We start from the raw sequence: 13,558 nt of genomic DNA on the forward strand, positions 1-13,558 counted from the left end.
CTTAAACCTGGATCATATTGGCTCAGAGGCTGGACTTTTATCAATCATTACTTTACCTCTTTATCAATAATACCATCTAGGGGTAGCTAGGTGGTGCAGTGGATAGAGCACCACCCCTTGAGTCAGGAGGACCCGAGTTCAAATGCAGCCTCAGACACATAATACTTCCTAGCTGTGTGACTCTGGGCAAGTCACTTAACCCCAATTGTCTCTGTCTCCCTCTTTCTTCTCTCTGTCTTTCTTCTCTCTCTCTCCACTCCGTCTGTCTCTCTCCCTCTGCTGTCTCTCTCTCTCCCTCTCCCTGTCTCTGTCTCTTCCTTTCTGTCTCTGTCTCTCTCTCCCCCATCTTTCATACAGCTGCCAGTCACATGTTCCCAAAGCACAGGTTGGATCATGACACTTCCTTGTTCAATAAATTCTAGTAGCACTCTATCCCTCTAAAATCAACTCAGCCAACTATTCAGCCAATCTGTCTCTGTATCATGCCTGACTTTTTTCAGGTTCTCTGCATTCTTTCCCATGGGCCCATTACCTCATAATCTTTGTTTCAGTCCCTGAGCCAGAAGAAGATTGAAGCCTTGGATAATGTCATCATGACCATTCTGGAGAGTCAGCCAACACCAGAAATTACATTGAGGATATTCAAAGTAAGATGAGTTTGTGGAGGAGAAGGTGACCTACCGACAGTCCTTGGGAGATAGTGGGACGAGGAGTTAGTTCTTTACATTGTTGGCAAAAGGCTTGATGTTCATCCAGTCAGCCCTTTCTCTCCCAATATTGAATCTAGCTACTAGTTTCTTTTCTGTTGCTGAGATCTCCATCATTTTAAAGAAAAATTTCCCTTGACGTTACCATCTTCTCAAGCTATTGTCTTATTTTTCCCTTCCCTTTCATAGACCAATTCCTAGGGGAGAAAAAAAAATCACTTTTTTGTACTCTCTGCCTCCTTTCTCTCCTTTCACTAAATTCTCAGTCTCTTGAAATCTGGCTTCCAATTATCATGCAATTAAAACTTTTCTCTCCAAGGTTATCAACATCTAAGTGCCAAATCTAATGGCATCCAAGTTATCACTCTTCTTGATCTCTCTGCAACATTTGAAATTCTCTGGGTTTTCATGACACTGCTCACTGCTCATTTCTCTTTCTCACACTGTCTTTTCCTGTCTCTGTCTCTCCCTGTCTTTCTGTATATTTCTCTCTGACTCTCAGCATCTCTGTATTTGTCTGTCTTTCTGCGTGTCTCTCTGTATCTATCCTTGTCCTTTTTCCTCTCTTTCTCTGTGTCTCTATATCTCTCTATATCTTTTTCTCTGACTCTTAGTGTCTATCTTTGTCTATCTCTGTGTATATGTCTGTCTCTGTCTTTGTCCTTTTTTCCTCTCTGTCTCTCTATCTCTCTGTCCTTTTTTCTCTCTCTGCCTCTCCCTGTCTGTGTCTTTCTCTCTGACTCTCATGTCTCTCTGTATCAATCTCTCCTCTTTGTCCTTTTTTATTTCTCTGTCTCTCTCTGTGTGTCTCTGTGTCTCTCTGTCTCTCTCTCCCCCCTTCTCCTATCTGCTTGGTCTCTCCTCATTTTCCTTGTCCATATCCCATCCCCTAACTGTGGGTTTTACCAAAATCTCTGTTCTAGACCTTCAGCTCTACTTTTTTTCACACTCTCTCTCTTGGTTACTTCATCAGCTCCCATGGTTTCAATTACTACCTATAGGAGGATGATTCTCAGATCTATATGCCCAGTTCTAGTAATCCTAAGGTCGATTCTCATATAAGCTGCCTATTGGAAATTTCCCACTGGCTATCCAAAGATATCTTAAACCCAACATGTCTAAAACAGAATTCATTATCTTTCTTACCCAACCCAAATCCACCTGTGTGGGACAGCAAACCCAACCCAAATAAAACTCAGAGACCTCATGGTGGAAAGTAAAGGTTACCTTTATTACAATCTCGCGAGATGGCTGTCTGCTCGTTCGATACACGTGGAGAGAGAGACACGGAGTAACAGGGGCCGCCTTATGAAAGCAAATCTCCACCCACCACGCAAACAAGTTTCCACCCACCACTATCCCTCACCCCCTTACCTGGGGGTGGGCTTACATTCTAAACTCGAAAGTTTCTTAACTGGGAGGTGAGGCTTACATTCTAGGCCAGAAATTCAAAGACAAGGAAAGAGGCCGGAAGCTCAGGCTGGGGGTGGGGCAGGGTTTATTCTTTCTGTTAAGTGCTTAAAAACAGGGTCTGAGTGGGGGAGGATTTTTAAAGTAATAATATCAAGAATTATTTGACCCTTTGAGGAGCCTTCACTTCTGAGAGTTCATTTCTCACACTACCTTCTGAACTCATTACCTTAATTACACTGAGAAGCCTTCACTGGGACATCGCATTCACACCCCTCTCCATAACTTTGTCACTTCTATCAAGGGTGCCATCATCCTTTTGCTTAAGTTCCTGACCTCGGAGTCATTCTCAACTCTTGCTTTCCTTCACCCCCATAAGCAACCAGGTGCTGAGCCTTGTCTATTGTATCTCAACAACATTTCTCACATCTCTTCTCTTTATTCATACAAAGGTCTTGGCTAGTTAGGCATAGGCAACACAGCTTCTTTCTTTCTTTCTTTCTTTCTTTCTTTCTTTCTTTCTTTCTTTCTTTCTTTCTTTCTTTCTTTCTTTCTTTCTTTCTTTCTTTCTTTCTTTCCTCCTTTCCTCCTTTCCTCCTTTCCTCCTTTCCTCCTTTCCTCCTTTCCTCCTTTCCTTCCTTCCTTCCTTCTTTCCTTCCTTTCTTCCTTCTTTCTTTCCTTCCTTCCTTCCTTCCTTCCTTCCTTCCTTCCTTCCTTCCTTCCTTCTTTCTTTCCTCCTTTCCTCCTTCCTTCCTTCCTTCTTTCTTTCCTCCTTTCCTCCTTCCTTCCTTCCTTCCTTCCTTCTTTCTTTCCTCCTTTCCTCCTTCCTTCCTTCCTTCTTTCCTCCTTCCTCTTCCTTCCTTCCTTCCTTCCTTCCTCTTCCTTCCTTCCCTTCCTTCCTTCCTTCTTTCCTCCTTTCCTCCTTCCTTCCTCCTTTCCTTCCTTCCTTCCTTCCTTCCTTCTTTCTTTCCTCCTTTCCTCCTTTCCTCCTTCCTTTCCTTCCTTCCTCCTTTCCTCCTTTCCTTCCTTCCTCCTTTCCTCCTTTCCTTCCTTCCTCCTTTCCTTCCTTCCTCCTTTCCTCCTTTCTTCCTTCCTCCTTTCCTCCTTTCCTTCCTCCTTTCTCCTTTCCTCCTTTCCTTCCTCCTTTCCTCCTTTCCTCTTCTCCTTCCTCCTTTCCTTCCTTCTCTTCCTTTCCTTTCCTTCCTTCCTTCCTCCTTCCTTCCTCCTTCCTCCTTCCTTCCTTCCTCCTTCTTTCCTTCTTCCTTCCTCCTTCTTCCTTCTTCCTTCTTCCTTCCTTCTTCCTTCCTTCCTCCTTCCTTCCTTTCTTTCTTTCCTTTCTTTTTCTTTCTTTCTCTCTCTTCCTCTCTCTCTTTCTTTCCTTCTTTCCCTTCCCTTCCCTTCTCTTCCCTTCCCTTCCTTTCTCTCTGTCTACATAAAGTAACATATCCTTACCTGTGGGTGCTCTACCCAAAGGAAAGTCAATTTTGACCTCTAAAACTTCCCACGACATCTTGGGGTTTCTGGGCTAGATTTATTTCTTAAGGACCATGCCTTAAACCCAAATCACTCTGGCTCTCATTGATTGGCCAGCAATAGGCCCCAGGCCAACCCCTACTTGGTCATTATTTTGGGCCCTAAATGGCTCTAAGTGAATATAAATAGCAATTGTTTCTGGGAGGGTCTGGCCCTCCCAACTTGATTTTTTTTTAAACTAGGTCAAAGAGGTCATTCTCTGTCTCATTTCTTATCTAGCCTTAATCACTGAATGGGTGTTGCCTCAATCAAACTGAGACCTGTAAAACACCTTAGCTTAAAAAGGCCAAGGTCTCCCACTGCATCTAGGGCCATCTCCAGTCTTCCTGATCTATATCTTGCCACCGGACCCAGATGTCCTTGTATCCCCAATGCCTAGTACAATGCCTGGCACATAAGCAGCCACTTAATAAAACTTCTGTTGGTTTATGTATTGATTGATCTCCTCTCACCCGCAGCACCTTTCTGACTTGTTGGGATCAGAGTGCTGCACATGGGAGCGATGAGATCAAGCCAGCTGCTCTTCTCTTTCTCTTACACATCTGAGGTGATGTACAGGCTTATCTATGGGAAGAGTCAGGAATATGAGAACCAACTTATTTCCGAGCTGTATTGTGAGAATTGAGGTTGGGAGAGATTCATTGTATAAGGGTGTTGGGGTACTTATGTTTGGGTGCTTGTACTTGGGCCCCAATTTCTCCCTAGCCTCAGAAACACTGTCCCTTCATAATCATCTAAGATCAAGTGAACCCCAATAAGGGCCAAAAAACCTAAATTAATCTCTTTCTCTCTGAGTGAACTAAAAACACCCCTTCCTGCGCAAACAAATTCCAGGACCAGATAGAGCTGATCAGTATTCTTCCCGTTAGTTATCACTGGGCCCAGGATGTCTGGGACCCGATACTCTCTTGAATAATGGGACTTTTCTTATCTTGAGTTTCAATTGAGAACTGACCACTCCTTAACCACTCCCTAATCCCGCTCTGAATCACCTAGTTAGCATATTTGACATATGTTTTATTGCATTTTATCGTATACAAACTTCACCTGTACCTCTCTACGGTTGCAGGATCCTTTAAGAATCCTTGCCCGCTGAAAAGCGTAACAATAAATCTTTGCCACCTTGAATTAAAGAATGTTTAAGTCTGTGAATTCATTCCAGACGACCCGTCCTGTACTCTGGTCTTTGAGGGGTTACAACCTCTCAACCTCTCATCCGCAACATTCATGGCGCCCAACGTGGGGCTAGTCTGAAGTCTCAAGCTTTCTTCGACTCAAGGTAAGCCTCCCCCCTCCTCTCGCCCTGTAGTTGGGTCACCCCTCAAGCACCTAAGAAGGCTTGCTGGGGCTGGGTCGAGCCTGCAACAGGCTCTAGCGGATTTCCCTCTTGACAAGGGACGCCTTGTTGGGAACTTCTGCGGAGTTTTTCTCCCTCACCAGGATGCTGGTCAAGGCGAGTAGACTACAGGAGCAAGTCCTTCTCTTTTTTTTTTTTTTTTAAGGCTTATAGGCAAAGAGGATTGGTCGATCTCCCTCTACACCTTGAGATTCGCCCCTAGGTTGTATTTTACACAATTGGAGAAAGCTCATTCTCCAAAACCTTAAGAAAATTTTTTTGCCTGGTCTCCATAAGATCTGGAGAATCATGAAAAATCTGTTTGTGCAGGGGAAGTCTCTCTGAGTTTTTGGAGTATCCCTGTCATTATCACGTTCTCTGTTCTGTGTTTGTGTTTGTGTGGAATCTGAAACCCTTTGCAGCCAGGGCTGTAGGGGACTCTGGAGTGCCGTTTTTTTCTTCTTTCTCTCTCTCCCTGATAACAGCAGCCTCAGAGGAGCGGGTGGATGAAAAAGAGAGAAAAATACTTTATTGTTTAGGTTACATGGTTAGTAAAAAGCAAGTTGAGGAGGATCATCGAAGTGTCAGGTCAGAATTAGAAAGATGTTAGATATGTGCAGTTTTAAAGGGACTTTAATCAAAGTCCATCAGAGGGATAAGTAGGTAGGAAGGCAAGGTAAGAAGGTTTAAGCATGTAGGAGAGAGGAGTATGTGTAGAAAGCTTAAGGAAGGTATAATTTATTTACACAGTGTGAATAGAGGTTTGAGAGTAAAAAGGTTTTGAAACTTTTGTAGAATTATTTAAAAAAAAATTCTTTCTCCCTCTCTCTCTCTTTACATTCCAACCCTGGCCAAGTTGTTAAATGTGGAAGAGAGAAAGGTGAGGAAAGAAGAGGTGAATCTTTTCCCAATCTTTTCTGCCTCTCATAAAAAAGTTTTTGTGTACCAGAACACAACCAAAAGGTAATTTAATTCATTCTGGTAATATTTCAAATGAAATGTGATGCTCTTAATTTAATGCTTAAGTCAGAATTTATTATACTGTTTGGAAGTAAAGTAAATTGGGAAAATGTATGGATCTGAAATTTGCTAACTGGGTGACATTAAGCAAGTTACCTCGGTTTATCTCACATGATTGGAAGGTGCCTAACGCAATGCCTGGTAGAGGGCAGACACTATAAATGTTAACTACTGTTATTAGTTCCTTAATTAGATGTGACCAGTATGCAATGTCAATGGTGAAGAGATGCCTGATTTTCTTTGTAAGGAAATTTGGAAATGCATTCAACAGAACTGGAGTCATCAGATTGGTAAACTTTTGTATTGTTTTGTCAAGCAGTTTTTCATAATTTGGATGTTATTAAAGTGTGAACTTAAAGAAACTAAAGAACAGTGGGAAAACTGCAAAAACATTTAGTAAACTAGGTACTTCCACCTTTACCTATAATTAAAGAAGGGCTAAAACAATTTGACTATCAGTTATGAAAGTTATGATTGTTAACTAAGTTATTTGAAGTTACTGTCTTAATGTTAAAACCTAGAATTGTTAATTGATTACTGTGTGAAAAGATGGGGATTGGGTAAAAGCCTTATCCAGATCAGTTCTGCCTATTTAAAACAGTCCTCTTTGGGATAAAGAAGTCGGCAGGCAGGGGCACCAGGATTAGCCCCTCCTTGGGGTATAACGCAATTCCCCTTACTTTGGAAACTTGCCCCAGTCCCTGGAAAAAATCTGTGTGGGCAAGGTCATCTGCTCTGAGAGTTCCTAAACAATGACCTTGGCTTGCTGAGAAGTTGCAAGTTTATGTACAGTAGATAGAAATGATTTCCAATGATTGGCTTTTACACCAGGACAAGTTCAAATTTAAGAAAGAAAGATGTTAAATGAAATCTCTTACATATGTGAGTCCTGGTAAATATTGCTTATTGCAACTGTATGGGAGTAAAATTAACTGTGTCTGGCTTTAAGCTGTGATTAGTGAAACTTGCTGTTTGAGGTAAAAGGCTCTTGGGACGATAACTAATTTTGTTTTGAGTTTGAATTTGGATATAGTTGTCTGCGTTAAATCAGTATCAGAAATGCCACAAGCTACTCAGAACAGGTGGATGTCTGCATCTGGGAAAAAGCTGTGAGGACAGTCTTAGCCTCAATCTAGGATGGGATCCTCCTGGCTCAGTTTCCCCATTGTGTCCTTTGAGAAGGAATGTTTCCCACCTGACTATTCCTGAGTCTGGCTATGATGTGGAATGGATACTGCATGATTGGAGAACTATGACTGTTATCTGAATTGAAACAGAGCTAAGGATATTATGTCCTATCATATTTGGATGTCATGTCCCTGCCTTTTCTTTTTATGGTAGATTTCTCTGATCAGAGCAAATGGTCAATAAAAGACATCAGCACAATATAAGTATGTGAGATCTTGCTGTTTTGATCTGAATTTGTAGTCATCCCATGGCCTAAGTGTAAAATTAATGTTTGAATTTATCAAGGGCACCTGTGTGAAAAACCAGTTCTGCCATCCAGAACTTTGTCCATATGAGAAGGGTAAGAACTGTACTTTCCAGGTTGATGCCATAAGAACATCATGAACTCATAAAAAAGCCATTACATCAGTAGAAAATAAAGGCCTAGAAAAGATTCTGGCATACTCTGGGCCAGGCAAGGTTAGAAAATTATGGATGGAACTGTAGATTATGGGTTATGTAATGGAAAGGGTTGGGAATCAGATGGCCTAAGTGTGAATACCTGGTTCTGCTACTTAATACTGTGAGCTACCTTGGGCAAGTCACAACCCCTCTCTGCCTCCATTTCCTCGTGTGTAAAATGAAAGGGTTCAATCAGATGGTATCTAAGGTTACCTCCGCCTGAGGATCTGTGATCCTGTTGTTCTTCGTTACTTCCCACAAAAGGCTTTATGACTTCACCCTAACACATGTAAGTCAAATTTTGGTCAGGGGAGCACAGATTTAGCTGGAAAGGATGTCCAGAAGCCATTTGGGTATAACACAGATGAGGAAAGTGGATCCTGAGGGTTGAAGGGACTTCCCCAAAGTCACACAAATAGCAAGGGGCAGAACCAGGACTCAAACTAAATCTCCCTGACACCAAGCTCTTTCTGCTGTACTATCACAAAATAGGCTAACACATACCAACAGGAAGTAGCAATTTCTGGCATTAAGAGTTACTGTGTAATGGAAGTAATCAAGGGAGTTCCTCTTCCCCATATATCAAACAATGGTACCCACTGGAAGAGGCCACAACCCAGGCCCCATGTCTTGTGACATCCTCCAGGCCAGCAGAGAAGTAGAGCACTCCTGATCCTACCCCAAAATGCCCTTCGCCATGCCCTCCCCTCATGTTATTCCTTAGGGCATTGTCTACCTTGTCTATGCCAAAGCCCAGTTCTGGTAGATAAACATTTTTTTTTGCCACAATTTAAGATAAGTAAAAAGGTAATTTTAAAAACCTGTACTTAAAGCAAAGATCTTAAGAGGCTAGAAAATACTTTTTACTACGTTCTCATTTATACTCTCTCTTGGTTAAACTACCAAGCGAGCCCTAGCAGATGCTAAATAAATATCCCTTGAGCAAAGAAGCTAACCACAGAAAAAGCAAACAACTTACTGTAAAATATTAATATTGTCCATTGTTCTTTATGGAAGCTAAAGGATGTGATTATTTTTAAAGTTATCCATGGGTATCCAAGATGGCCTTTTCAAAAGGTAAAAGAAGGCTGTGTTGGGTGGTGAGTAGAGAGCCAGCCTCAGTGTTTATTTTTTCTATACACGCTCTTCTGGTTACCTCATCAACTGCCATGTTTTTATTTATTACCTCTAGGAGAATAATTCACAGATCCAGAACAGTTCTCCTAACCTCTTCTCTCATACCACCAATTGCCCATTGGACACTTCTCACTAGTTGACCCATAGGCATCACAAATTAAACATGTCTAAAACAACTCATTCTCTTTCTGTCCCAAGCTAATGTACCACTTTTCCCTTTCTGTCAAGGGCACTACCATCTTTCTAGGCACCCAAGTTGGTTGGTGACTCATGCAATAGAAAGAAGGCCAATTTGGATTCAAAGATTCTGGGTTCAAACCCTGGCTCTGTAACTGACTTACTTAAATGTGTGGTCTTGAGGAAATCACTTAACCCCTCCTGACCTCAATTTCCTCAACTGTAAGATGAGAATTTGAAACTAGAAAATCTCAAAGGACTCTGTGATCCTACGGTAGTACAGACTCTGGGGCTTTCCCATCTGTGCTGTTACATCTGGTTCCCAGAGCATGGCTGCTATATTTCCTTAGGGCTCTAGGGTTAATCTGGAGTGGCTGGGAGTGGCTTGGAAGCCCCATCCATGTGTTTCCCTTGGTCATCATCAGTTGATATCAATTAATCAGCCAGAGTTAGTTAGTCCTAATACCTAATAATGGCTAGCATTCATAAAGCACTTTAGGGTTTACAAAACATTTTATGTGTGTTAATTTATTTAATTATTAGCATTTATAATGTTATTTACCACTATGAAATCATTGCTGTGACATACTGAATGTCTTCCTTTCAATTCATTCAATGAGATTAAAAAAAATTTATTGAAACTATGGCTCTTTGTGACATTGAAATGGATTGATTAATGATCTCAAAGGCTTGGATGTTCTTTCCAGCAATGCAGATTTCAACCCGTTGAGGGCTATATATCCTGTTAAACTTTTATCTGTGTCCTCTCAGAAGTTAGTCGAGGAGGGTGAAGCCAATGTCCTAGTGGTCTTCAATTTCTCCTGATATCACAAGGGAAAAGAGCCAATCACTCGGGCTGTCCATCCATCATGCTCTGCTGCAGGAGCGATCCATCTCTCTTTTGTCATTTCCCTAATCACATTTTTTATTCCAGTCCTTCCAAGTGTCCAAATTTTAACATGCAGTTAGATGGACATCCTATGGACATTGTCAGGCAGTGAATAAACATTTATTAAGCATCTACCATGTGCTGGTCCCTGTGCTAAGTGCTGGGACTATAGAGAAAGGCAAAAGATAGTTCCTGCTCTCAAAAAACTCATAGTCTAATGGGGAAGATCACAACTACGTGCAAACAAGCTACATACAGGACAGAGTGGAGATAACAGAGTAAAAGCATTAGCTTTAAGAAGGAATGGGAAGATCTTCCTATAGAAAAGGGCATTTCATCTGTGACTTGAAGGAGGTCAGGAAGCCAGGAGGGAGAATATTCCAGGCATGGGTGACAGCTAGTGAAAATGTCTGGAACCAGGATATGGAGGTCTTCTTATTCTAGGAACAGCAAGATGGCCAGTATCACTAGATCAGAGTATGTGTGTCTCGGGTGGGGGAAGGGTGGATATGGCATAGAGTGTAAGAAGATCAGAAAGATGAGGAGAGACAGATTATGAAGGACTTTGAATGCCAAACCAAAGACTTTATATTTGATACTGGAGGTGATAAGGAACCACTGAGGTGTTGAGTAGGGGGGAGAGGGTAACATAGTCAGATCATGAACTTTGAAATCATCTTGGCAGATGAGTGGAGAATAGACTGCAGAGGGATGATACTTGAGACAGGGAGAGCCACTAGCAGGCTATTTGCAATAGTCCAGATGGGAGGTGGTGAATACAAATGATCACTCTTTGCAATGCTTTTCATTTCCTATTTGAAATTTGTTTCCCATAATTTTTGAGATGGTAATGAATGTTTTTTTCTCTTCTTAATTTGCTTCTGTCAGTCTATCATAATTGTCCAGGCAGTTCTGAAGTTTGGTCAATGCAAGGTTGGGGAAATGCTTGGGATGCAGGAAAAATTTCCCCTGGCTTGAACTTGGTTATCCCTTCATGTAGTGCTGCCACCTCATTAATGACTTCTAACCTCCTTTTCTAATTTAGGAAGTTTGAATTCTCCCACATCTTGGCTTCTTTGCTGGTATCCTGGTTCCCCGATGCTTTGACCAACTGCCATCCGCAAGTGGGCTTCTAACACTATCACCTCTGTGCTTCAAGGATATCAGAATAACATAACTTTCAGGTAAGAGTTCATGAGTAACACTAATGTCAAAGCCCAGGCCCCACTAGCTAATGATAGGAGGGGCATAAGAAGGGGAAGGGGAAGCAGGAGTGGAAGGGGAAGGAGAACAAGAAGACCCAAATTCAAATCTGGCCTGAGACATTTACTGGCTATGTAACCCTGGGCAAGTCACTTAATTTCTGTCAGCTTTGGTTTTCTCGTCTGTAAACTGGGATAATAGTAGTACCTACCTTACAAGGATTGTTCTGGGCAGGGACTGAACTTCTGTCTGTTTTCTTCTGTGTCGTTTTTTAATGTTTAATTGGCCCTTTTTTTCTTTCTTTTCTCCTTTTTCTTTGGAATCATCCCTACCTGATTCACTCCCCACAAGTCACTTTCTTCAATAAAAGCCCTCTCTGTTTAATAAACAAGCATAGAGAAGCAAAACAAATTTGTACATTAGCTCTTTGAAGATGTAGGCTTCGTTCTCTCTACCTCTAATTCACCAACCTGTCTCTTAAAAGGTGAGAAGTATTACTCATCATCAGTCTTCTGGAGTCATGTTTTGGCCATTGGACTTACCAAAGTTAAATTGAAGTGATTTCTTTTCAAGATCACACAGCTCTTTAGTGACAGCATCAGTCAAGGTCACCTGACTCTTTTTCTAGTACTCTCTCCATTCTAATATATTGTTATTGTTCTTTGTGAACTGAAAACATTTCTCTGGTAGATTCTCAGAGCCACAGACATAACTTGAAGAAGCTGGTGATACAGTGGATGGAGCACTGGGCCTGGAATTAAGAAGATGTGAATTCAAATTCAACCTCAGGCACTTCCTAGCTGTGTGACCTTTGGCAAGTCACTTAACCTCCGTTTATCTCTGTTTTCTCATTTTTAAAATGGGAAGTTTTAATAGTACTTACCTCCCAGGGTTGTTTTACCTGCCAGATAATATTTATTTGTAAAAGCATTCAGCACAAGGCCTGGCACGTGGTAGGCACTTTATAAAGGCTTATTCCCTTCCCTTCCCACTATAGAACTATAGCTAAGCTAAGACAAGGATTCAAGAAGAGAGGAATACCTCATTTCTTGAGCTCTCTTTTGACTTGTCCTACAGTAAGTATTTGGTCATGCCACCTTCCTCGTTCAAAGTCCTTAAATGGCTCCTCATTGCCTTCAACAGAGGTGTCAAACACATGACCTATATGCGCTCCTGAGTGCACCAGAAGTAGATTCAAAAGTAATTGGGAAATATTTAACAAAATGAATAAACTACAATAAAACATGGGTACTACAGTAACAGCCAAGTTGTTCAATGACTAAATTTGATAAACTCAGCTCTTCTCAGCAATTCAAGGATCTAAGACAACTTTTCAAAAGACTCGTGATGGAAAATGCTATCTACATCCAGAGAAAAAACTATGGAGTCTGAATGCAGATCAAAGCATACTATTTTCTCTGTCTCTTTTTTTGTTTGTTTGTTTCTTCTTTCTCATGGTTCTTCCCATTAGTTCTAATTCTTCTTTACCACATGACTAATGTAAAAATATGTTTAATATGAATATATATGTAGAGTCTATATCAGATTGCACACTGTCTTGGGGAGGGAAGGGAAAGAGGAAGAGAAAATTTAAAACTCAAAATCTTATGGAAGTGAATGTTGAAAAATCAAAATTAATTAATTAATTTAAAAAATAGCATAGGTACTATCTTGTCAAAGATATGTATTAGGGAATTTCCTCACTGGGAGTTACGTATACCGATTAAATCACAGGTCCAGGGCAAATATGTATATATACATATATGTATGTGCATATGTATGTGATACATATATACATCTGTGCATATAAGCACACAAACGTATATATACTACATACATGTAATATTTGTGTATTGTATATTGTACATACACAGAATCTCAAAAATCTTATTACTAAAACTTAGAAGTACACTAAGACTTTTGGGACATTGTGTATATATGTATGTGTACATATAGATATATGTATGTGTATGTGTATGTGTATGTACATATACTAGTCCCTAGGGCAGCTAGATGGAGCAGTGGATAGGGTTCCAGGCCTGGAGTCTACTTGAGTTCAAATCCAGCCTCAGGCACTTACTAGCTGTGTGACCCTGGGCCACTCACTTAACCCTGTTTGCTTCAGTTCCTCATCTGTTAAATGATCTAGAGAAGGAAATGGCAAACCACTCCAGTATCTTTGCCAAGAAAACCCCAAATGGGGTCATGAAGCATCAACATGACTGAGATGACTCGACAACATACTAGTCCCTGGAGTGTACTCCTTATCTCCTATCGACTAGTCCAATCCTAGACATTCTGACTTTGCTGCTATGCATGAAAGGAGCAGATGCAGGTGGGATCGATCATGTCCTTAATGGCTTATTCAGGATTCACAGAAATCAAAGGCTACAACCTGAAGACCAACAATCAGGAAGCTGAGGCTCCTAACCTCGTGCCCATTGACATTGCTAAGGTAAGAACCAAAGGATTCGTGACAAAAAAATCATTCAGTTGAGAGCTGGCTTGAAAGAGGGG

The 13,558-nt window shown here is 41.2% G+C and overlaps 1 pseudogene; it reads left to right on the plus strand.

The window, feature by feature from the left end:
- LOC110213555 (maestro heat-like repeat-containing protein family member 1) overlaps positions 1–13,558 on the plus strand; it is a 109,905-nt pseudogene that overhangs the window by 69,558 nt on the left and 26,789 nt on the right.

The sequence above is a fragment of the Phascolarctos cinereus genome, unplaced genomic scaffold, assembly GCF_003287225.1.
Source record: "Phascolarctos cinereus isolate Bilbo 61053 unplaced genomic scaffold, phaCin_HiC Scaffold_5;HRSCAF=322, whole genome shotgun sequence".
Classification (NCBI taxonomy): Eukaryota; Metazoa; Chordata; class Mammalia; order Diprotodontia; family Phascolarctidae; genus Phascolarctos; species Phascolarctos cinereus.